This window comes from Phyllobates terribilis, unplaced genomic scaffold, assembly GCF_046119375.1.
Source record: "Phyllobates terribilis strain yellow unplaced genomic scaffold, ASM4611937v1 Scaffold_5__5_contigs__length_657084704, whole genome shotgun sequence".
In the NCBI taxonomy this organism is placed as follows: Eukaryota; Metazoa; Chordata; class Amphibia; order Anura; family Dendrobatidae; genus Phyllobates; species Phyllobates terribilis.
The window spans coordinates 448,977,707-449,003,645 of NW_027362765.1; positions in this window are offsets into that span (position 1 = coordinate 448,977,707).

Below are 25,939 nucleotides of genomic sequence, written 5' to 3' on the forward strand. Positions count from 1 at the left end.
TGGTGGTAATATGTTGTCTGGTCACGGGGTTACTGTATTTCTCCCTTGTATGTAGTATTATTCGGTCACTATGTGGTGGTAATATGTGGTCTGGTCACGGTGTGGCAGTATTTCTCCCTTGTACGTGGTACTATTGGTGTTGGTATAGTGGATTGTGTTGTGTATGGCGGTCATTTGTTCTCTCTGATATTAATTAGAAGATTCTTTATTTCCATTAGTGATTAAATACTTGGAACAAGATGCACTCACAGGGGTTCTCCAGGGAAAACAAGTAATCACCTCTCCACAGGATAAGTGATAAATTAGTGACTAGTGGGGGTCTGACTGCTGGGACCCACACCGATTGGTAGAATGTGGAGTTTTTATCCCATTAGACTGGAGCTCATGTGCGACTTGACCACTGATCCATTCATTCCCTCAGTGGCTGTTCTTGTCTTTTTCTGGAAGCCACAAAGAGAATGAATATCCTGTCAGGGATAAAATGTCCCCATTCTTCCGATCAGTGCGTTTTCCAATGTTTGAACACAAACAATCAATAAGTTGTCACTAATCCTGTGGAGCCCATGGATCGATGATAACTTGTTTTAACCAAAGAACCCCTTTAATGCAAACTATCGTAATTGTACATACCAGTTATGGTGGCGCACAGTAGTTGTGCAGGAGCCGCCTGTGATTTACAGTCAACACTCCACTATAACGGGGATAACAGCTAACGGGTATTTGCATATAGCTGTAGGGTGGGCCCTTAGGATCAATTCCTCCTGTGGACCCCAGACACCACAGTCCGACATTGTTGGTAACCTAATGGGTCATATACCCGATAAGGTGCTCAACTATTTTTTAGGGATAGTGGTTTAACCTCTTAACTCCGAACACCAGCATTCTTTAACACCTCCTAATAATACTATGTTAAATATTATTTGTATTCCAAAGTTATGAGCTTTAAAATGTGGAGATTAAAAAAAAAATTGCCATGTCAGAAAGCACCAACCCAGGCAGACGTTTGACAGGTGAAGTTTTATTTTTTGGGGGATAGTAGGAAAAACAATAAAATATAAACGTAGATTAACAACGGATTACAATAATGTATTATTTCTCAGAATTCATTGCCATTAAAAGGGAGAATCTGTCTGACTCCCAAAGTTTACAAATTTTCTCAGTAATCGTGATGAGATAAAATTCTCACAAGGTGACAACACTGAACCCGCTTATTCTCACGTGATCTAAGATTGCCAGACTCATAGAGATGACAAAACGGGAATCGGCCACTTCCCTGCATGTCTCAGAAGTGGCTGTTTGTATAAATGAGACCTAATTCCACAGGAATATTGCTTTCTTTAAGGCAAAAGACGTAAAATTTATTAAAGTGAATCTGTCACCAGGTTTTTGTTACCTCATCTGAGAGCAGCATAATGTGGAAAAATAGACCCTGATTCCAATGATGTATCACTTAGTTTCCTGGGTGCAGCAGTTGTGACACAATCAGAGTTCTTAGATGTAGAATGTAGAAGAGCTTAGAAAGCTAACCCCGCCCACACCAGGCTCTGTATGTACCTAGTCTATTGACAGTGAGCTGATTATCACAGGAGGGGGGCGTGGTCAGACTAGCAGTTGTGTGAGACCTAGTCTAGCAGTGATAATATCCTGGTGATAGAACCTTCATTGTAAATAAACAACAGTACACAAGCTGATAATTGACACATTGCTTAATTCAGTGTTTTAACACCTACATTATGCTATCCTCACATTACATAGCAAAAAAAACTGCTGACAGGTTCTCTTTAAGTGTGACATTTTATCACAATTTAAATATTATTGGGAACATCTACTTTTCTCTGTTGGTTTTCAAGACTCTTCAGACCTACAGATCACTACCCATTCCTGCTAATACATGTGGGGACAAATGACACCGCAAGAAAGGACCTGGAAACCATGTGCAGTGACTTTGAAGACTTAGGCAAGAAAGTGAAAGAATTGGGAGCGCAGGTGGTCTTCTCATCCATCCTCCCAGTGGATGGCCATGGAACAATGAGGTGGAATAAGATTCTACAGGTGAACAACTGGCTACGTCGATGGTGCCGTCAACAAGGATTTGGATTTCTGGATCACGGAATGAATTACCTATACGATGGACTACTTGCTAGAGATGGGGTGCACCTTACGAAGACTGGAAAACATGTATTTGGAACTCGCCTTGCTGCACTCATCAGGAGAGCTTTAAACTAGAACAATGTGGGAAGGGAAGCAAATGGCCAGAAAAAGCCATACAGCTGACAAATACTATTGAGATCTCTGCTACTGGAAGTGGAAAGGAAGAACAAAGACAAAACAATTTAAATAATAAAAATATGGGAGGAAGAGAAACCAATCACAAACTAAAATGTTTTTATACAAATGCACAAAGCATGGGCAACAAACAAGGAGAATTGGAACTACTAATGCAGGAAAAGGAATATGATGTCATTGGAATCACTGAAACTTGGTGGGACGATACACATGATTGGAATAAAAGGCTAAAAGGATACAACTTATTTGCAAGAAACAGACTTGATAAACGAGGAGGAGGTGTTGCATTGTATGTTAGAAAAGCGTATATCTGCACAGAGATTGAAGCTTCAGAGACTGGGAGTTCTGTGGAAACTGTTTGGGTAAGAATACAAGGAGAGAACAACGGAAAGGACACCATTGTAGGCATTTACTACAGGCCACCTGGGCAAGCTGAAGATATGGATGAACTCTTTATGTATCAAATGACCAAGTTCTCCAAAAAATATGACGTAGTGGTCATGGGAGATTTCAACTATCCAGACATTTGTTGGGAATCTCTCTCAAGTAAAACTAACAGGTCAAGCAAATTCTTATCCTCTCTTGCTGACAACTTTATCTTCCAAAAGGTAGGGGAGAAAACAAGGGGATCTGCTACTTTGGATCTAATCCTTATAAACAGGGAGGAAATGGTTGAGGAGGTAAAAGTGGCTGGGACCCTAGGAGGCAGCGACCATGCTATTATAGAATTTTGGATAACTAGAGGAGGAAGACATGTGAAGACTCAAACTTCAAGGTTAGATTTTAGAAAGGCAGATTTTAAGAGACTCAGAAAGAGAATAGGAGGGATCCAATGGCTGGATGTCCTTAAGGACAAAAATGTCCAGGAAGGATGGGAAATTTTTAAAAATGAGATTCTCAAAGCACAATCGTTAACAATCCCGAAAAGTAGAAAGAATGGGAAGCATTTAAGGAAACCAGGATGGATGAACACAGAACTTAAACACATGCTAAAAAGAAAGAAAGAAATGTTTATTAAATGGAAAGAGGGAGGCATATCTAAAAAAGATTATAATGCAGTCTGCAGATCCTGCAGGGCACGTATCAGGTTAGCTAAAGCTGACAATGAATTAAGGCTTGCAAGAGATGTCAAAAGCAATAGAAAAGGATTTTGGGGGTATGTCAAAAGTAAAAGAAAAGTCAAAGATGCTATAGGATTTTTACAGGATGAAAATGGAGAAATGGTAAGAGAGGATGTTGAGAAGGCCGAACTTTTTAATTCCTATTTTGCATCTGTTTTCTCTCAGAAAGAAAATGTAACATCAACTGATCTTCACTGTCCTTTTAAAGGAATAGAGGAATCCAAGTTATCTGTAAACAGAAAGATTGTGAGGGAATATTTAGCTAACATAAATGAGTTCAAGTCTCCAGGTCCAGATGAATTACACCCCAGAGTACTGAAGGAGATCGTAGAAGAAATTTTAGAACCACTCTCCATAATCTTTGAAAATTCTTGGAGAACAGGAGAAGTCCCAGAAGACTGGAGAAGAGCAAATGTTGTTCCTATCTTCAAAAAGGGGAAGAAGGTGGACCCAGGGAACTATAGGCCGGTGAGTCTGACTTCTATACCAGGAAAGATCTTTGAACAAATTATTAAACAACATGTATGTAAGTACATGGATAAGAATGAAGTGATTAACCAGAGTCAGCATGGGTTTGTAACTAACAAGTCATGTCAGACTAACTTAATTTCCTTCTATGACAGAATCACTGACTGGGTGGATCAGGGAAATGCTGTAGATATAGTATATCTTGACTTCAGCAAAGCATTTGACAAAGTATCTCACACCATCCTTATTGAAAAAATGACCAAGTATGCAATGGACCAGGCAACTGTTAGGTGGATTCATAACTGGCTTAGTGATCGGACTCAAAGGGTGGTTGTAAATGGCTTCACATCCAGCTGGATGAATGTCTCAAGTGGGGTACCACAGGGCTCTGTCCTGGGACCTGTATTGTTCAACATCTTTATCAATGATTTAGATGAAGGAATTGAGGGTAAACTGATTAAATTTGCTGATGACACAAAGCTAGGAGGGATAGCTAATACTAGAGAAGAGAGAGAGAGGATTCAAAAAGACCTAAATAAACTGGAGCAGTGGGCAGCAACCAACAGAATGGTTTTTAACAGGGAAAAATGCAAAGTACTACATCTGGGCAATAAAAATGAAAAAAGCATATACAGAATGGGAGGAATAGAGCTAAGCAACAGTACATGTGAAAAAGACTTAGGTATACTAATAGATCATAGACTGAACATGAGTCAACAGTGTGATGCAGCAGCAAAAAAGGCAAATACAATTCTGGGATGTATTAACAGAAGCATACAGTCTAGATCACGTGAAGTCATTATCGGTCTTTACTCCTCTTTGGTCAGACCTCATCTGGAATACTGTGTACAGTTTTGGGCACCACATTTTAAAAAAGACATAGACAAACTGGAGCAAGTTCAGAGAAGAGCGACCAGAATGGTGACTGGTCTGCAAACCATGTCCTATGAGGAACGGTTGCAGGATTTGGGAATGTTTAGCTTGCAAAAAAGAAGACTGAGAGGAGACTTAATAGCTGTCTACAAATATGTCAAGGGCTGTCACATTGTAGAAGGATCATCTTTATTCTCATTTGCACAAGGAAAGACTAGAAGCAATGGGATGAAACTAAATGGGAGGAGACACAGATTAGATATTAGAAAAAACTTTTTGACAGTTAGGGTGATTAATGAGTGGAACAGGCTGCCACGAGAGGTGGTGAGTTCCCCTTCAATGGACGTCTTCAAACAGAGGCTGGACAGACATCTGTCTGAGATGATCTAGTGAATCCTGCTTTGAGCAGGGGGTTGGACCAGATGACCCAGGAGGTCCCTTCCAACTCTACCATTCTATGATTCTATGATTCTATGATTCCACAGATATATTGCTGAAGTTACAATCACATAATAGAAGGGGTTATCCAGAAAGAGTTTTTCAAAAATACTCTAAGCTCTTAGTGGCAGAACATAGTATAAATGGTGAATTTCTGTATTATTATTATTATTATTATTAACCATACACTGACACCTAGTGGTCACAGAGTTAACTGTTGTTAGGGTGAGAGAAAATATACTGTACCAGACAATCTTCATATCAGTGATATTGAGTTGTGTGTTTCATTTATAATTCAAGTAATAATTTTTTTTTTTCATAGAAAATATATTTTTTCTTTTACATAGGAAACAATATTTAATTAGTATACTAGAATACTGGCTCCTATGTATAAGAATGCAGATGGGCTATTTCTGATACCAAATATGTTTGAATGATTAAAATTTTTATATTTATTTAACGGTTTTCTACTTTTACTTTATTTTTTAGTCCCCTTAAGAGACTTGAAGCTGCATTTGTTTGATCACTTATACTATAAAACATCAGGGCTGGTGCATATACATCACTGGAGACACTGGGCTGGGGTATATACATTACTGGAGACACTGGGCTGGGGTATATACATCACTGGAGACACTGGGCTGGGGTATATACATTACTGGAGACACTAGGGTGGGGCATATACATTACTGGAGACACTGGGCTGGGGCATATACATTACTGGAGACACTGGGCTGGGGCATATACATTACTAGAGAGACTTGACTGAGGCATATACATCACTGGAGAGACTGGGCTGGGGCATATACATCACTGGAGACACTGGGCTGGGGTATATACATCACTGGAGACACTGGGCTGAGGCATATACATTACTGGAGACACTAGGGTGGGGCATATACATTACTGGAGACACTGGGCTGGGACATATACATTACTGGAGACACTGGGCTGGGGCATATACATTACTAGAGAGACTTGACTGAGGCATATACATCACTGGAGAGACTGGGCTGGGGCATATACATCACTGGAGACACTGGGCTGAGGCATACACATTACTGGAGAGACTTGACTGAGGCATATATCTCACTAAAGATGCTGGGTTAGAGCATATATTTCACTGGAGAGACATGGCTGAGGCATATACATCACTGGAGACATTGGGCTGGGGCATATACATTACTGGAGACACTGGGCTGGTGCATATACATTACTGGAGACACTGGGCTGGGGCATATACATTACTGGAGACCCTGGGCTGGGGCATATACATTACTGGAGAGACTTGACTGAGGCATATATATCACTAAAGATGCTGGGTTGGAGCATATATTTCACTGGAGAGACTAGGCTGAGGCATATACATTACTGGAGACACTGGGCTGGGGCATATACATCACTGGAGACACTGGGCTGAGGCATATACATTACTGGAGAGACTTGACTGAGGCATATATCTCACTAAAGATGCTGGGTTAAAGCATATATTTCACTGGAGAGACATGGCTGAGGCATATACATCACTGGAGACACTGGGCTGGGGCATATACATTACTGGAGACACTGGGCTGGTGCATATACATTACTGGAGACACTGGGCTGGGGCATATACATCACTGGAGACACTGGGCTGAGGCATATACATTACTGGAGAGACTTGACTGAGGCATATATCTCACTAAAGATGCTGGGTTAGATCATATATTTCACTGGAGAGACATGGCTGAGGCATATACATCACTGGAGACACTGGGCTGGGGCATATACATTACTGGAGACACTGGGCTGGTGCATATACATTACTGGAGACACTGGGCTGGGGCATATACATTACTGGAGACACTGGGCTGGGGCATATACATTACTGGAGACACTGGGCTGGGGCATATACATTACTGGAGACACTGGGCTGGGGCATATACATTACTGGAGACACTGGGCTGGGGCATATACATTACTGGAGACCCTGGGCTGGGGCATATACATTACTGGAGAGACTTGACTGAGGCATATATATCACTAAAGATGCTGGGTTAGAGCATATATTTCACTGGAGACACTGGGCTGGGGCATATACATTACTGGAGACACTGGGCTGAGGCATATATATCACTGGAGACACTGGGCTGAGGTATATACATCACTGGAGAGCCTTGACTGAGGCATATATATCACTAAAGATGCTGGGTTAGAGCATATATTTCACTGGAGAGACTTGGCTGAGGCATATACATTACTGGAGACGCTAGGCTGGGGCATATACATTACTGGAGACACTGGGCTGGTGCATATACATCACTGGAGACACTGGGCTGGGGCATACACATTACTGGAGACACTGGGCTGGGGCATATACATTACTGGAGAGACTTGACTGAGGCATATATATCACTAAAGATGCTGGGTTAGAGCATATATTTCACTGGAGACACTGGGCTGGGGCATATTCATTACTGGAGACACTGGGCTGAGGCATATACATCACTGGAGACACTTGGCTGAGGCATATACATCACTGGAGAGACTTGACTGAGGCATATATATCACTAAAGATGCTGGGTTAGAGCATATATTTCACTGGAGAGACTTGGCTGAGGCATATACATTACTGGAGACACTGGGCTGGGGCATATACATCACTGGAGACACTGGGCTGAAGCATATACATTACTGGAGAGACTTGACTGAGGCATATACATTACTGGAGACACTGGGCTGGGGCATACACATTACTGGAGACACTGGGCTGGTGCATATACATTACTGGAGACACTGGGCTGGGGCATATACATTACTGGAGACCCTGGGCTGGGGAATATACATTACTGGAGAGACTTGACTGAGGCATATATCTCACTAAAGATGCTGGGTTAGAGCATATATTTCACTGGAGAGACATGGCTGAGGCATATACATCACTGGAGACACTGGGCTGGGGCATATACATTACTGGAGACACTGGGCTGGGGCATATACATTACTGGAGACACTGGGCTGGGGCATATACATTACTGGAGACCCTGGGCTGGGGCATATACATTACTGGAGAGACTTGACTGAGGCATATATATCACTAAAGATTCTGGGTTAGAGCATATATTTCACTGGAGACACTGGGCTGGGGCATATACATTACTGGAGACACTGGGCTGAGGCATATATATCACTGGAGACACTGGGCTGAGGTATATACATCACTGGAGAGACTTGACTGAGGCATATATATCACTAAAGATGCTGGGTTAGAGCATATATTTCACTGGAGAGACTTGGCTGAGGCATATACATTACTGGAGACGCTAGGCTGGGGCATATTCATTACTGGAGACACTGGGCTGGTGCATATACATCACTGGAGACACTGGGCTGGGGCATATACATTACTGGAGACACTGGGCTGGTGCATATACATTACTGGAGACACTGGGCTGGGGCATATACATTACTGGAGACACTGGGCTGGGGCATATACATTACTGGAGAGACTTGACTGAGGCATATATATCACTAAAGATGCTGGGTTAGAGCATATATTTCACTGGAGACACTGGGCTGGGGCATATCCATTACTGGAGACACTGGGCTGAGGCATATACATCACTGGAGACACTGGGCTGAGGCATATACATCACTGGAGAGACTTGACTGAGGCATATATATCACTAAAGATGCTGGGTTAGAGCATATATTTCACTGGAGAGACTTGGCTGAGGCATATACATTACTGGAGACACTGGGCTGGGGCACATACATTACTGGAGACGCTGGGCTGGGGCATATACATTACTGGAGACACTGGGCTGGGGCATATACAGGTGCATCTCACTAAATTAAAATATCATCAAAAAGTTAATTTATTTCAGTTCTTCAATATAAAAAGTGAAACTCATATATTATATGGAGTCATTACAAACAGAGTGATCTATTTCAAGTGTTTATTTCTGTTAATGTTAATGATTATGGCTTACAGCCAATGAAAACACAAAAGTCATTATCTCAGTAAATTAGAATACTTTATAACAACAGCTTGAACAATGTTTTTAAAATCCGAAATGTTGGCCTACTGAAATGTATGTTCAGTAAATGCACTCAATACTTGGTCGGGGCTCCTATTGCATCAATTACTGCATCAATGCGGCGTGGCATGGAGGCGATCAGCCTGTGGCACTGCTGAGGTGTTATGGAAGCCCAGGTTGCTTTGATAGCAGCCTTCAGCTCGTCTGCATTGTTGGATCTGATGTCTCTCATCTTCCTCTTGACAATACCCCATAGATTCTCTATGGGGTTAAGGTCAGGCGAGTTTGCTGGCCAATCAAGCACAGTGATACTGTTGTTTGTAAACCAGGTATTGGTACTTTTGGCAGTGTGGACAGGTGCCAAGTCCTGCTGGAGAATGAAATTTCCATCTCCAAAAAGCTTGTCGGCAGAGGGAAGCATGAAGTGCTCTAAAATTTCCTGGTAGACGGCTGCGCTGACTTTGGTCTTGATAAAACACAGTGGACCTACACCAGCAGATGCCATGGCTCTCCAAACCATCACTGATTGTGGAAACTTCACACTAGACCTCAAGCAGCTTAGATTGTGTCCTCTCCACTCTTCCTCCAGACTCTGAGACCTTGTGGAGTGTGTCAATGACTGCCTTCTGGACATCTGTCAAGTCAGCAGTCTTCCCCATGATTGTGGAGCCTACTGAAACAGACTAAGGGACCTTTTTATACGCTTAGGAAGCCTTTGCAGGTGTTCTTTGGTAATTATTGTATTTTACTGAGATAATGACTTTTGTGTTTTCATTGGCTGTAAGCCATAATCATCAACATTAACAGACATAGACACTTGAAATAGATCACTCCGTTTGTAATGACTATATAATATGAGTTTCACTTTTTGGATTGAAGAACTGAAAGAAATTACATTTTTGATGATATTCTAATTTTGTGAGCTGCACCTGTACATCATTTGAGACGCTGGGCTGTGGCATATAGATCACTGGAGACACTGGGCCGGGTCACCACCCCGCGCACCCAGGCAAGTGCCAGGGCCCTGAGAAAGCGGGGGGCCCACTCGCCACCGGGAACTCTATCACGCTATGGGGCCCTTGAGTTGGGGGAGCCCAGTGCCAGCACCCCCGAGTGGGCCCCCCCCGCTTGCTTAGGGTCCCAGCCCTTGCAATAACTACTTCTCCCTGTTCCACCGCAGCTCCGGTGTCTTCCATGTCTTCTGACTCTGTGATGTCTTAGGGATGTAAGTAATAAAAGAAAACTAAAAAAATACATTGGTGTCTTGAATTTTAGTCCTTGTGAGGTTGGCTCAGTTAAACCTTGCATCAGAGGAGACTTGATACAGACATCTATAACAGCTGTTATTCAGAGTTCATATACATGGCTGATATTTCAGTCATTTTAGACAAAGCAATCATGACTTATAATTGATGTCACCATTCTGTAAGCATGTTCCTATTAAGGGCAAGGCCAGTGTTGTAACATAGGCGGCTTTCTGTTGTCATTAATTTTTGGTGTAATAATAATATATATGTCCATAAGTAAAGTACATCTGCGAGCGGCGTTATCGAGTATTTTCATAGCAATAACTACTATATACCACTTTCACGTACAAACAAGAACTCTTCTTTGGTAATGCTCAACTGCATTGTTATGACCATGTTCACACTCTAACACAGGTAACGGTTGAAAAAAAGGAAAGAGAGACGCTGTACCTGCACCCAACTGGTCCCTGTACAGACTAGAAAAATCATTAACCACATAACTCAAAAACACTTCCTGGCTCCCTAAAAGGCTGTTGAGGGGTTTCTTGTACCTCCTAAGGAACCCGATGGGAGGCCGCAACACAAATGCTGCAAAAGGGAAAGGCAGGGAGACAGAAGAAGTCAGGGTAAGAAACTAAACACGTTCACACAGGATAGACAGGGATATATATCTAGAAGCAAAAAAATAAATGGGCTAAGCGAAAAACCTCCCAATCCCCCAAACATAAAAGAAAGGGAAGGGTACGGGAAGGAGAACTCACAGTCAGACCGCAGGAAAAGCAGCTGGGCTTTATCAAGCAAGATAATCCTTAGTTGAGGAGCTGGAACGCCTAACACCATCTAAGATCTCATTCCCACGTCCGTGTCTCCAGTACGTGTGAACGCAGTATAGGCCGCAAAATGTCCCGCACACGTGCACACTGATGACATCCGTGTGTCATCAGTGTGACACTTACCGGACACTGCAGTTTGCGCTGTTCCCCGGCGCCAGGTGCTGAATGCAGCTCACATAATTGTCGTCTGCTCTCCCTGTGATCAGGCGACAATGATGGAAGTTGTATTCAGTACCCGCAGTGTACTTTGTGTGTAAAATCAAGAATTAAATTTTAAAAAATCGTGGGCTCCCATCGATTATTCATAACCATAAGAGGAAAATCGCCCGCTGGGGGAATAATGGGCCCCACATAGTTCTCCATAGAGTATAATGTGCCTACATATCCTCCATACAGAATAATGAGCCCCACATAGTCCTCCATACAGTATAATGGCCCCACATTGTACTCCATACAGTATAATGGGCCCCACATAGTCCTCCATACAGTATAATGGGCCCCGCATAGTCCTCCATACAGTGTAATGGGCGCCACATAGTCCTCCATACAGTATAATGGCCCCACATAGTCCTCCATACAGTATAATGGGCCCCACATAGTCCTCCATACAGTGTAATGGGCCCCACATAGACCTCCATACAGTGTAATGGGCGCCACATAGTCCTCCATACAGAATAATGGGCCCCACATAGTCCTCCTTACAGAATAATGGGCCCTACATAGTCCTCCATGCAGAATTATGGCCCACATAGCCCTCCATACAGTATAATGGGCCCCACATAGTCCTCCATACAGTATAATGGGCCCCACATAGTCCTCCATACAGAATAATGGGCCCCACATAGTCCTCCATACAGAATAAAGGCCCCACATAATCCTCCATACAGAATAATGGGTCCCACATAGTTCTCCATACAGAATAATGGCCCCACATAGTCCTCCTTACAGAATAATGGCCCCACATAGTCCTCCATACAGAATAATGGGCCCCACATAGTCCTCCATACAGAATAATGGGCCACACATAGTCCTCCATACAGTATAATGGGGCCCACATAGTCCTCCATACAGAATAATGGCCCCACATAATCCTCCATACAGAATAATGGGCCTCACATAGTCCTCCATACAGTATAATGGGCCCCACATAGTCCTCCATACAGAATAATGGGCCCCACATATTCCTCCATACCGTATAATATGCCCCACATAGTCCTCCATACAGAATAAGGAAGTCAAGAGGCCAATGAAAAACAAAAAAAGGGCTTTCGGTAAACTTAAACAAGAAGGCAGCGAGGAAGCGCTAATATCTTATAGGGAAAAAAACAAAATCTGTAAGAAACAAATAAGAATAGCAAAAGAGGAGACAGAGAGACTAATTGCCAAGGAAAGTAAAACGAATCCCAAACTGTTCTTTAACTATATAAACAGTAAAAGGATTAAAACTGATGGAGTTGGCCCATTGAAAAATAACCTGGGTAAAATCATGGAGGGCGATGAGGGTAAAGCAAACCTACTCAATAGCTTCTTCTCCACTGTTTTCACAAAAGAAAACAATTTATCGGAGGAAATGCAGAGTGATAAAGTAAACCCTCCGCTAAATATCACCCACCTAACCCAGGAGGAAGTTCAGAAACGCCTAAATAATATCAAAATAGACAAGTCACCAGGCCCAGATGGCATACACCCCCGGTTACTAAAAGAATTAAGTAATGTGATAGACAGACCGCTGTATCTTATATTCAAGCACTCTTTATGGACAGGGACTGTCCCACTAGACTGGCGCCAAGCAAATGTGGTACCAATATTCAAAAAGGGGTCTAAAAGTGACCCTGGGAACTATAGACCAGTCAGCTTAACGTCTGTTGTGGGTAAATTGTTTGAAGGATTTCTTAGAGATGCTATTGTAGAATATCTTAATGATAATAACTGTCTAACTCCATATCAACATGGATTCATGAGGGATCGCTCCTGCCAAACAAACCTGATCGCCTTCTACGAGGAGGTGAGCTCACAGCTGGACCGGGGAGAGTCAGTGGATGTTGTATACCTTGACTTCTCCAAAGCGTTTGATACCGTGCCACACAAAAGGTTGGTATATAAAATGAGAATGCTTGGTCTGGGGGATAATGTGTGCAAGTGGGTAAATAGCTGGCTGAGTGATAGAAAGCAGAGGGTGGTTATCAATGGAGTAAGCTCAGGGTGTGTCAGGGTTACTAGCGGGGTGCCTCAAGGGTCTGTCTTGGGCCCTATATTATTTAATATATTTATTAATGATCTAGTGGAAGGGTTGCATAGTAAAATAGCAATATTTGCAGATGATACTAAACTTTGTAAAGTAGTTAATACAGATGAGGATAGGGCACAGCTACAGGAGGATTTAGATAAATTGGGGAGTTGGGCCAAAAAATGGCAAATGGGGTTCAATGCCGATAAATGTAAGGTCATGCACATGGGAAAGAAAAACAGCAGTCACCCATACATATTAAATGGGAAACCGTTGGGGAAATCTGACATGGAGAAGGACCTGGGCGTCTTGGTTAATAGCAAATTAAATTGGAGTGCCCAGTGTCAGGCAGCAGCTGCGAAGGCAAATAGAGTCATGGCATGCATCAGAAGAGGAATAGGGGCATATGATGAGAACATTGTTCTTCCTCTGTATAAAGCGCTGGTAAGGCCGCACTTAGAATATTGTGCACAGTTCTGGGCTCCGGTGCTCAGGAAAGACATATTGGAGCTAGAGAGGGTACAAAGGAGGGCGACTAAGGTAATAAAGGGAATGGAGGGACTAGAATACCCAGAGAGGTTGTCAAAATTAGGCCTATTTACTTTGGAAAAGAGAAGGCTTAGGGGAGACCTCATAAACATGTATAAATACATCAGGGGGCAATACAGAGATCTCTCCCATGACCTGTTTATACCAAGGATGGTGACAAAGACGAGGGGGCACACTATGCGTCTGGAGGAAAGGAGGTTCCTGCACCAGCATAGAAGGGGATTCTTTACGGTCAGAGCCGTGAGACTCTGGAACTCTCTGGGAGAGGAAGTGGTGATGTCCAACTCACTTAATGAGTTCAAGAGAGGCCTGGACGCTTTTCTTGAGAACAATAAAATTACATTTTATGCTTAGTTAATTAATCCAGGGATTTAATCTGACTGCCAGATTGGTGTCGGGAAGTGAATTTTTCCTCAATGATGTAAATTGGCCTATGCCGCATGGTTTTTTGTTGCCTTCCCCTGGATCAACGCTGCGGAATAGCTGCAGTGCACAAGAAATAGGCTGAACTGGATGGACGCTTGTCTTTTTTCGGCCTTATAAACTATGTAACTATGTAAAAACTATGAATAATGGCCCCACATAATCCTCCATACAGAATAATGGCCCCACATAGGGGTGGCTGTTCTGGTGTCGCGGGCCAAATAAAACCACCCTGCGGGCCAGATTTTCTCCATGGGCCAGAGTTTGACATGTATGCTTTAAAGTGGCTCTGTCAGAAAAAAAAAATTATTTAAAATACATGAAAAAAAACAAAACATGAAAGTTAAAAATAAAGATAATAAAAAAAGTAAAAGAAATAAGCATATGTGGCATCGCCGTGTTCAGAAAAGCCCAATCTATCAAAATATGAAAATTATTAGCCAGATTTGCAAACATTGTAAACAGAAATTTTTTTAAAAACGACAAAATTATATTGTTTGGCTGCTGCAATATCACAAAAAATGCTGTAACAAGCGATCAAAAATCTTGTAAACAGCAGAAAGTTTGTAAATTTTACTAATAAACCTAATTTGCAATGAGTTTGAATACTTTTCATAACAACTAATTTAGTAGGTGTTATTTATAGTCTTAAGAGTATGAACACATGGCATTTTTTAGACACCAGCGTCAAGTTAAATATTTCAGGAAAATGCTGGCGCAGTTTCTCCTGAAGCATCTTTCTTGCCATTGTTATTTGCGGCAGGGGCGCCATCAGGTCATTACTGCCCTTACTGCTGAATGGGGCCAGGTGAACAGCTGTAAAGAGCAGGGGCCGGGGCCCCCCTCTTGTGCTTCTGGTCACCGGGCCCCGGGTTATCACGTGCTGGTGCTGAGAGCATATGATGGACTGGGACTGGGGGGTAGGGAGAGCATATGATGGACTGGGACTGGGGAGTGGGCAGAGCATATGATGAACTGGGACTGGGGAGTGGGCAGAGCATATGATGAACTGGGACTGGGGAGTGGGCAGAGCATATGATGAACTGGGACTGGGGAGTGGGCAGAGCATATGATGAACTGGGAGTGGGGGGTGGGGAGAGCACATGATGGACTGGGGAGTGGGTAGAGCATATTATGGACTGGGGAGTGGGCAGAGCATATGATGGACTGGGGAGTGGGCAGAGCATATGATGAACTGGGAGTGGGGAGAGCTAATGATGAATTAGGAGTGGGGGAGCAAATAAAGAATGGGGGTAGGGAGAGCAAATTATGAATTGGGTGTGGGGGTGGGGAAAGCAAATTAATTGGGAGTGGGGATGGGGCTAGCAAATAATGAATTGACGGTGGGATAGCTCAAATAATGATGAATTGAGCGTGGGGGTGGGGAGAGCAAATTATAATGAATTGAGGGTGGGGGAGAAAAAATGATGATGCAGTGGGGGTAGGAGAGAGAGGACATGAAAAAATGAATTGGGGCGGAGAGGGGCATGTAAATATAATTAATTGGGAGAGGGGGCATTGAGGGTGACAGAGTGTGACTAGTAATGAATTGGGGGAAAGAGTACAGGTTCTAATTAATTGATATATTTATTAGGTGGGGAAAGTGGCTATTTACAGTCAGTGGGGGCAAAGTGGTGGATTACAATTTATATTTGGAATGGTGGGTTACATAATAGCTACTTATATATTAATGGTGGGTGCATGTCTGTATTCAGCTGCGTAGTGTAGAAGTTGGGGAATGTGCTTTAGATAACTGTGATATTTTATGCAGAGAAGAGTCCTGGCTGGAAAAAGTGATGGCAGTCTGCGCTGGATGAAGGACTTCAACTAGTCAGTGAAATCTTTCGCATTGTACTGCATCTATATTTTTTATCCGTGCATCATGAATCGTGGTATGTGTTAAAGGGGCCCACTGAGACTCTTTCGCCTGAGGCTCACGAAAATCTGGAGTCGGCCCTGATAGCAACAGTTAACAGCCTCCAGCCAATCAGAGGCTAGCAGCTGACATCGGCACGCACATCGCCGGCAACGACGTCACTGCCATGCGCCAGCATGTCCGCGCCTCAAATGGATGAGGAAGAGGACGCCGCTGTACCGCCAGGTAAGGAGAAATTTTTTTTGTTTTTTTGTATGGGGCCAGGATGGGAGATCATATGGGGCCTGGGGGCAGGATGGGAGAAAATATAGGGCCTGGGGCCGGGATGGGACATCATATGCAGCCTGGGGGCAGCATGGAGACACATGGAGACACATGGGGCCTGGATGGGAAAACATATGGGGCCAGAAATGAGACACAATGGGGGCCAGGAATGAGACACAATGGGGGCCAGGAATGAGACACAATGGGGGCCAGGAATGAGACACGTCATTACAGGAAGGGCCAGGATGTGAAACATTATTACGGCTGTGATGTATTTTATTTTTGAGGATACGGTTTTCAGTGAGGGGGGTCCTGTTACGATGCAGGCCGGCACTATGTCGCCTTTTTCTTCATCTGGCGTAGTGTACAAGTTAGGGAAAAATTGAGGAATGTTCTCTAGATAACTGTTATTTTCTGCAGAGACGAGTCCTGGCTGGAAGAAGTGATGGCGGTCTGTGCTGGATGAAGAAGAGAAGCGAAGATGAAGGACTTCAACTAGAGACGTCACTGGTGAGTCAGTGTGTTACCTGTACACTTACACTATATACTATATACAGGGCTCAGGGCCGGCGTCAGCACCCGGTGCACCCAGGCAAGTGCCGGGGCCCTGAGCAGGAGGAGGGCCCACTCGCGGTCAGGCACCCCGCCAGGCTATGGGCGGAGGAGAGCGGTGCCAGCACCTGCCCTTCTCCCCCGCTTGCTCAGGGCCCCGGCAGCCGGATACTTACCTCTCCCAGTGCCACTGCAGATCCGCTGTCTTCCTGCTGTGCGTTCCCTGTGACGTCTCAGGTCAGAGGGTGCGGTGACGTCTTTCCACCACGCCCTCTCCTGAGCCTTCACAGGCAGCGCAGAGCGGGAAGATGCCGGCAACGCTGGAGTCAGGACCTGAACAGTGGCAGCAGGTGAGGAGGAGTGAGGTGAGTATTGTTTTTTTTTTAATGTATGGAGGCATGGAGCATTATATGAGGGGGTGACATCCTGCATGGGGCATTATATGGGGGGGGTGACATCCTGCGTGGGGCATTATATGGGGGGGTGACATCCTGCATGGAGCATTATATGAGGGGGTGACATCCTGCATGGGACATTATATGGGGAGGGGGGTGACATCCTGCATGGGACAGTATATGTGGGGTGACATCCTGCATGGGGCATTATATGGGGGGGAGAAGTGATATCCTGCATGGCGCATTATATGAGGGGAGTGACATCCCGCATGGGGCAATATATGGGGGAAGTGACATCCCGCATGGGGCATTATATGGGGGGGTGACATCCTGCATGGGGCATTATATGGGGGGTGACATCCTGCATGGGGAATTATAAGGGGGGGACAGTCTGCTTAGGGCATTATGTGGGGGGAACAACCTGCATGGAGCATTATATGGGGACCAGTATCCTGTACGGAGCGTTTTATGGGGGCCAGTATTCTGTATGGAGCGTTATATGAGGGCCAGTATCTTGTACAGAGCGTTTTATGGGGTCAGTATTCTGTATGGAGCGTTATATGGGGGCCAGTATACTGTGTGGAGCAATTTGCTGGTTTCTGAGCTATTATGGAATTTACAATAGATATCGCTCATGTAATGTAAGAAGTGAAATCTTTGCATTGTACTGCATATATATATTTCTCTGCGGTATCTGTGCATCATGAATCGTGGTATGTGTTAAAGGGGCCCACTGAGACTCTTTCGCCCGGGGCCCAGAAAAACCTGGAGCCGGCCCTGACAGGGCTCCTGTGTATAAAGTCAATGGTGATCTCTGTATTACCTGTACACTATATACTATATACAGAGCTCCTGTGTATAATGTCACTGGTGATCACTGTATTACCTGCAGGGGTGGATTAGGAGTAGCCAGGGTCCAGGCAGTTTAAAAGGTGTGGGTTCCCCCAGGTACCTGATGTATCACGTGACATGCCACATGATCCCCTTTGATAGATCATGTGATAGGTCATGTGAGTAAAACGCAGGTGCTCTGGTGCAGATCTGTGGATGGAAAACGGCAGAGATAGCGGCACGCAAATTTATCTCTTACATACAGCACTATACATAACATAGCGATATACATAATAGAGCAGGGGTGGGAGAATAATTTTCATGAGGGGCCACATGAGAGACCGTGACTGTTGTGAACGCCGAACCATTATGCTGAAATTAACTTTGGTAATTCTGATCAATATTAATATTAACATATTGATTAGAATTATTTTTTATATTAATTGTATCACTTAATATTGAGCAGAATTAAGTATGCTCACACCACCCTATCTACAGTATGAGTCCCCACAGAGCCCCCTACATGCAATATGAGCCCCCAAATAGCCCCCTCAATCAACAAACAAAGCCATCAACCTATGGGGCTCTTATACATGTAAACCATAGCAAAAAAAGACACCTTAAAAATTCTCCCTTTCATTATTTCTTTTAAAAACCCGTTACATAAAAACATAAATGCACATACATTTGCACAGAAAAACAGGGATTTAAAAAAAAGAGCAGAAATGAGGGGATATAGGGACTAGTTTTACCTTTTACAATTCCCTTCCTGACAGTGGAGGTTGGCACACTAACTTGAAACGGTATGGCGCCCCCACTCCTCGTTGACTACCCCTATGTGGCCTTACCAATACTCTAACTGATCAGGCATCCTCAATCAGATAATATGTAATGAACATGTATAAATATATAAAATATAGATACTAGTGGGCTGAGGGATCGATCATCAATACTGTTCAACAATCTGGCCAGAAAAACCCTAACAAAGTCCAAAAGAAACACATATGATGTCCTTGTCAAACAAACAATAACCCTTCAGATCATAAATGGCCAGTCAATTAGCAGTGCAATTAAACCACAAAACATCCATATACCTCATATCACGTTTCTATGGACATGGACTAACTATGTATATATATATATACACTGCTCAAAAAAATAAAGGGAACACTTAACAGAATATAACTCCAAGTAAATCAAACTTCTGTGAAATCAAACTGTCCACTTAGGAAGCAACACTGATTGACAATCAATTTGACATGCTGTTGTGCAAATGGAGTAGACAATAGATGGAAATTATTGGCAATTATCAAGACACCCTCAATAAAAGAGTGGTTCTTCAGATGGGGACCACAGACCACATCTCAGTACCAATGCTTTCTGGCTGTTGTTTTGGTCACTTTTGAATGTTGGTTGTGCTTTCACACTCATGGTAGCATGAGACGGACTCTACAACCCACAGAAGTTGCTCAGGTAGTGCAGCTCATCCAGGATGGCACATCAATGCGAGCTGTGGCAAGAAGGTTTGCTGTGTCTGTCAGCGTAGTGTCCAGAGGCTGGAGGTGCTACCAGGAGACAGGCCAATACACCAGGAGACGTGGAGGGGGCCGTAGGAGGGCAACAACCCAGCAGCAGGACCGCTACCTCCACCTTTGTGCAAGGAGGAACAGGAGGAGCACTGCCAGAGCCCTGCAAAATGACCTCCAGCAGGCCACAAATGTGCATGTGTCTGCACAAACGGTTAGAAACCGACTCTATGAGGGTGGTATGAGGGCCTGATGTCCACAGATGGGGGTTGTGTTCACAGCCCAACACCGTGCAGGACACTTGGCATTTGCCACAGAACACCAGGATTGGCAAAGTCGCCACTGGCGCCCTGTGCTCTTCACAGATGAAAGCAGGTTCACACTGAGCACATGTGACAGACGTGACAGAGTCGGGAGACGCGTGCAGAGCGATCTGCTGCCTGCAACTTCCTTCAGCATGACCGGTTTGGCAGTGGGTCAGTAATAGTGTGGGGTGGCATTTCTTTGGAGGGCCGCACAGCCCTCCATGTGCTCGCCAGAGGTACCGAGATGAGATCCTCAGACCCCTTGTGAGACCATATGCTGGTGCGGTTGGCCCTGGGTTCCTCCTAATGCAGGACAATGCCAGACCTCATGTGGCTGGAGTGTGTCAGCCGTTCCTGCAAGATGAAGGCATTGAAGCTATGGACTGGCCCGCCCGTTCGCCAGACCTGAATCCGATTGAGCACATCTGGGACATCATGTCTCGCTCCATCCACCAACGTGACGTTGCACCACAGACTGTCCAGGAGTTGGCGGATGCTTTAGTCCAGGTAGGTCTGGGAGGAGATCCCACAGGAGACCATCCGCAACCTCATCAGTAGCATGCCCAGGCGTTGTAGGGAGGTCATACAGGCACGTGGAGGCCACACACAATACTGAGCCTCATTATGACTTGTTTTAAGGACATTACATCAAAGTTGGATCAGCCTGTAGTGTGTTTTCCACTTTTTTTTTGAGCAGTGTATATATATATATATATATATATATATATATATATATATATATATACTGTATACAGTATATATATATCCTATATGGCTGAACAGTTGTGCACTTAGCTTAATGGCATCTTCTTCTGACACATTTCCCTCCTCTTTTAGTAATTCAGGGGTTCATCAGGCAATTCCTTCAATCAGGACAAGAAAAAGAGACCATCAGCCGTACTGCAATGAGGATAACAGCTCACAGGCCTAGACACTATGCCCCCACATAGCCCCTTACATACAATATAAGCCCTCACACAACCCCCTATATAGAGCATGAGTCCTCACATAGTCCCCAATATACAGTATGTGACGCGCCCCCTGGGACATATTCCTTTTTGAGGGGAATACCCGGCACCGGATCAGATGGGGGGTTGTAGTCTCCGAGCGGCTGTGACCCGGCCCGTGCCCAGGGCGTCAAGCTCAGTGTTATGTGGCAGTCCTACAGATGTTATTAAGAGTTCTTTTGTGTCGACTACGCCACCCGTTGTGATGCGGTCACTACGGCCGCCGCTGCAGCAGGGTCCGCTGAGGCTGATGGTGGGTGCGCAGCTTGGTGGGATAACCCCCAACGGGAGGGGTATAGCCTCAGAGGGGACAGGCGCAGAGGATGGGGGTTGTGGTGGTGTAGTGCAGACGGCAGTGAAGACAGAGTCGGGTTGTGCAGTTAAGGGTGTTTACTTACTGCAGATGTTGTGCTGGTCACTCCAGCTTCGAGTGACCACCCGAGCCGTACTGCGTCCACCAGGTCCTGGATCCAGCCAACCCCCAAACAAGTCCGGAGCGTGGCCCTGAGCTCTCCTTCTGTCCCGTTCTCTGGCCGTCCCCACCAGTGATCCACCTAGGTCCAGCTCCCTCGGGCCTTCTGTTGGGACACCCTTGGCCTTGGGTTCCCTGACCCTTCATGTGGTGTGCCTTCGGGGTGGATGTGATGGGTGACCGTGGCAAACGCTGCCCACGGTCTCCGGTCTCTGGCTAGGGTGTGTTTTCTGCCCCCACCAGCTTGGGATCCGGTACCCTGTGCCGACTCTTCACCCGGGGATTTAAGTTGGGATCTTGGAGTCCTTTTCTGCTGTTTCCCCCTCTGGGTCTCTCTCTCTCTTCTCCTCTCTCACTCTGGGTCTTTCTTCTCCTCTGCTTGCTGACTTGTTCTCTGCATCTGACTTACTCTCTGCATCTGACCCTGATCTTAGTTGGTGCCCACCTTATATACACCCTCTATGTGTGAGCTCAGGTGACCAGCACCCAATGAGCTCCTAACTTTACCCAGGCTGCTCCCCCTATCTGCCCCTACACTACATGGGATGTACCACCCCCCCTCCCACTCCAGCCAGGAACAGACTCGGTCGTACCTGCACATTTCTAAGTGGGAGTACCGTCGGTCTGCTCCTCGGAAATGGGATGTGTGTAGTGCATGCAGCCTACCGAGCTCAGTTCCACTCTCCATCCTTGCCCGGGAGTGGAATATCACACCTCTGGGTTGAGGTGCAATACCCCTGTAGCAGCCGAATCCTCAGGGTGCTACATATGAGCCCCCACATAGCTTACAGCCTGTAATTACGCCCTGGCACTTTGATTGACAGCTCCCAGTGCAGTGCATCATTGACCGAAAGCCAATGGTTCCTGGGATGAATAAAGTCAATTTTTTCCCCATGAGCTGCACTTTCAGTACAGCGGTCAGGCACCTTTCTAACGCTTGTAAGGAAGCTAACGGACACATAGTTGATGGGAGGTATGTATAACCGAGATGGTTGCCATCTGTGATGTAATCCTGAAGTGTTGCTCTAGTGCACATAGCGCTAAGAGGTTTGTTTGGTGCGTCCGGGCCCAGATTTTACGGGTAGCTGGAGAGATGGGTGGATTTGGCTACCCACATACCTCACCTCTGGGTGTGGTTAACAAGGTAAAATGGAGTCTGTTATTTGACACATTGTTATTGGACACTGTGTGTGGAGGGAAAAGGCCTCCGGTGTGATATCAAGACGGAGGCAGGGTACTAGATGCTCTCCAGCCTGTGTGCTCACAGGACTGGCTAACCAGAGACTTTGGCTAAAGGACTGTTTTCTTTATTTTGCCTGCACTGAAGGCTGTTTGTTTTCCTTTTGCTTGTGGATGATTTATGAAGCAATAAACCGACATGGACATTTAAACAGAAACGCTTCTTTTTTTGCCTCCCGACGCACCCAAGGGAATAGAAATCCCACAATTGGTGTTAGAAGTGCAGGCAGCGTTACCAGCAAATACAGTACATGTGACTGCTACAAGACGTACTGCATGTCCTGGGCGAAGTTTGCCATAAGCCAGCAAGTGACACCAGACAAAATGGAGGACATTCTTAAACATCTCGTGCAAGCACAGCAGGCACTGCACCAGCAGCATCTGCAATTGTTACAGCAGCACAGGGAGCAGCAGCAGCAAATGGCGCAACTGGAGACAAGTAAACTGCTTATGCAGCAGCAGCGACAGGACCAGCACCGTCAATAGCAGCAGCAAATTGATTTGCTCGCAGAGGCGATTCATGGCATGGCGACAGCTCCGACAAGGTCAGTGGATGATTTTTCCATCCGGGAGGCGGTAAGCAGAGCCCTGCAGAAAATAACCTCAGGGGATGATACAGAGGCCTTTTTGCCTGTTTTTGAAAGGGTCTCCAAGAGGGGGTAACTTCCGCCAGAGCAACCTCAGAGGTGCTGGCGCCATACTTGACGGGGGAGCCCCAGAAGACTTACTGTGACTTGGCTTTGCAAGACGCCAAGGAATATGGCAAGCTAAAAACTGAAATTTTGGCGTGCTTGGGGGTAACGATGACTGTCAAGGCGCAGCAGGTCCACCGCTGGGCGTATCATCGTGACAAACCCCCTCACTCCCAATTGTTTGACCTACTGCACCTGGTCCAAAAATGGTTGCAGCCGGATCCTCTTCCCCTGCGCAGATGGTAGAGCGAGTGATGATGGACCGGTTTGTGCACTCCCTTCTGAGGCCAATACAGATTTGGGTTGCCCAGGGTGATCTCTGGAACGCTGATGAACTGATCGGATTGTTCGAGAGGTATCAGGGGGTTGAGGGTTCCTTGGGAAGGCAGTCCACTCCATACTGGGGTTCCCAACAGGGGCGGAGGCCCAAAAAAGGGTGGGGCGTCCAAGGTCATGCCAAAGGTCCCTGCTGGCTATATTATATGCTGGAGATGGCACGGCCCAGGTCATATAGCCGCCCGTTGTCCCCTGACCTCCAAGCAAATGGATGTAGCATCCAGGCTTCGTCCAGGACTTATTGCACCCCATTACTATAGAGCGGGACTTTTGTTTGTTTTGGGATCTGTGGGGGAAGAGATCAAGGCTTAGTTGCTCGAATAAAAAGCCGGTTGGACCTAAAGAAGTATCACCACACCCAGAATCTGACAGGTTTCCCTTCTGTGTCCTTGTGGGGGATGAGGAGGTAGTGTCCCCTGGGACTGACTTCCTGAGTTAGGGGTGACCAGCGAAAATTTTGTGTCCACTCAACATAGGGACCTAACTCTAAGGAAAGCATTGAACAATGTAACAGTCATAAATGTTATTGCGCCGGTGGCTGACACGAGATTTCCCTATTTTATGTTGAGTGGGGAGTTATTGTACCAGGTTACGAAAATGAGGGAGGAACTTGTGGAACAGTTATTGGTACCAGGAGCCTATAGATGGAGGATGTTGGACATGACACATTTAATGTCTTGGGTGGCCATTTGGGAGTGGAAAAAAACTCAGAAATGGATCATGCAGCGGTTCTATTGGCCCGGATGTCACCGGGAAATCTTAAAGTATTGCAGGTGATGTCCTACGTACCAGTTAACAGCCCCCACCTCTCACTTTCGAAGTCCCCTCATGCCATTGCCCATCATTGAAGTGCCGTTTGAGAGAATTGCCATGGTCTTGGTCGGTCCCCTGGTTAAATCTGCTCGTGAGCAGCACTATATATTGGTAATCCTGGACTATGCCACACACTATCCTGAAGAGGATCCCCAGAGAAACTCCTCGGAAAAAAGTATAGCTTGCGAATTAGTCCACTTTTTTTCCCGGATAGGATTACCAAGGGAGGTCCTGACTGACCAAGGAACACCCTTTAGGAGTAAGGTGATGAGGGAAATGTGTAAGGTGTGTAAGGGCCTGCAAATCACCCAACTAAAGACATCAGTATATCATCCTCAGACAGATGGCCTTGTGGAAAGATTCAATAAAACTCTGAAGATTATGCTGAGGAAGACCATAGAAAAGGACGATAGAGACTGGGACTGTCTCCTGCCGTACCTGTTGTTCTCTATCCGAGAGGTTCCACAGGCCTCTACTGGGCTCTCGCCATTTGAACTTTTGTATGGCCGACATCCGCGGGGTCGCCCATCTCTATATACTACTAACATCAGCAGTTGTGTGAGCAGTATATAATTACAACATAAATGTTACCATATTATCATTGATGCAATTAAGGTATTTTTTTGTATTATATGCAGAATACGTGTGAACTGGCACAAAATAGAAATGAATTCTTGTTATAATGACACATGGGGAGATTGATATTCTTGCACTGTATACTTGTGCACTATCCTTTCCTGATGTATATTAATCACTGATTATGGCGTGTTACCTATATATACCTTGTTTCTGCACTGTGAATGTTCATGGTTTGAGATAAACTCACAGTTAGAAGGGCCGAAACGTCGCCCGTACATGGGGAATAAAGGCCACAGTTTCTTTTACTATCAAGTCTGGAGTGCTGACATTTTTTGCCGTATATCACTATAAATAAATATGTATCTGTATCAATCTCTAATCATGTGGTTACTTTTTTATATGTAAAGCAATAACTGCACAGATGTCCTCATGTATATGAAATGTATAATCTACAGACTCGAGCCAATCGATCACAGGATCTATTGTAGTGGGACCAAGGTCCCACAAACGTCTTCGGCTGGTATTGGGACCCCGGCATCCTGGATGTATGTGGCATTTACAAGGATGC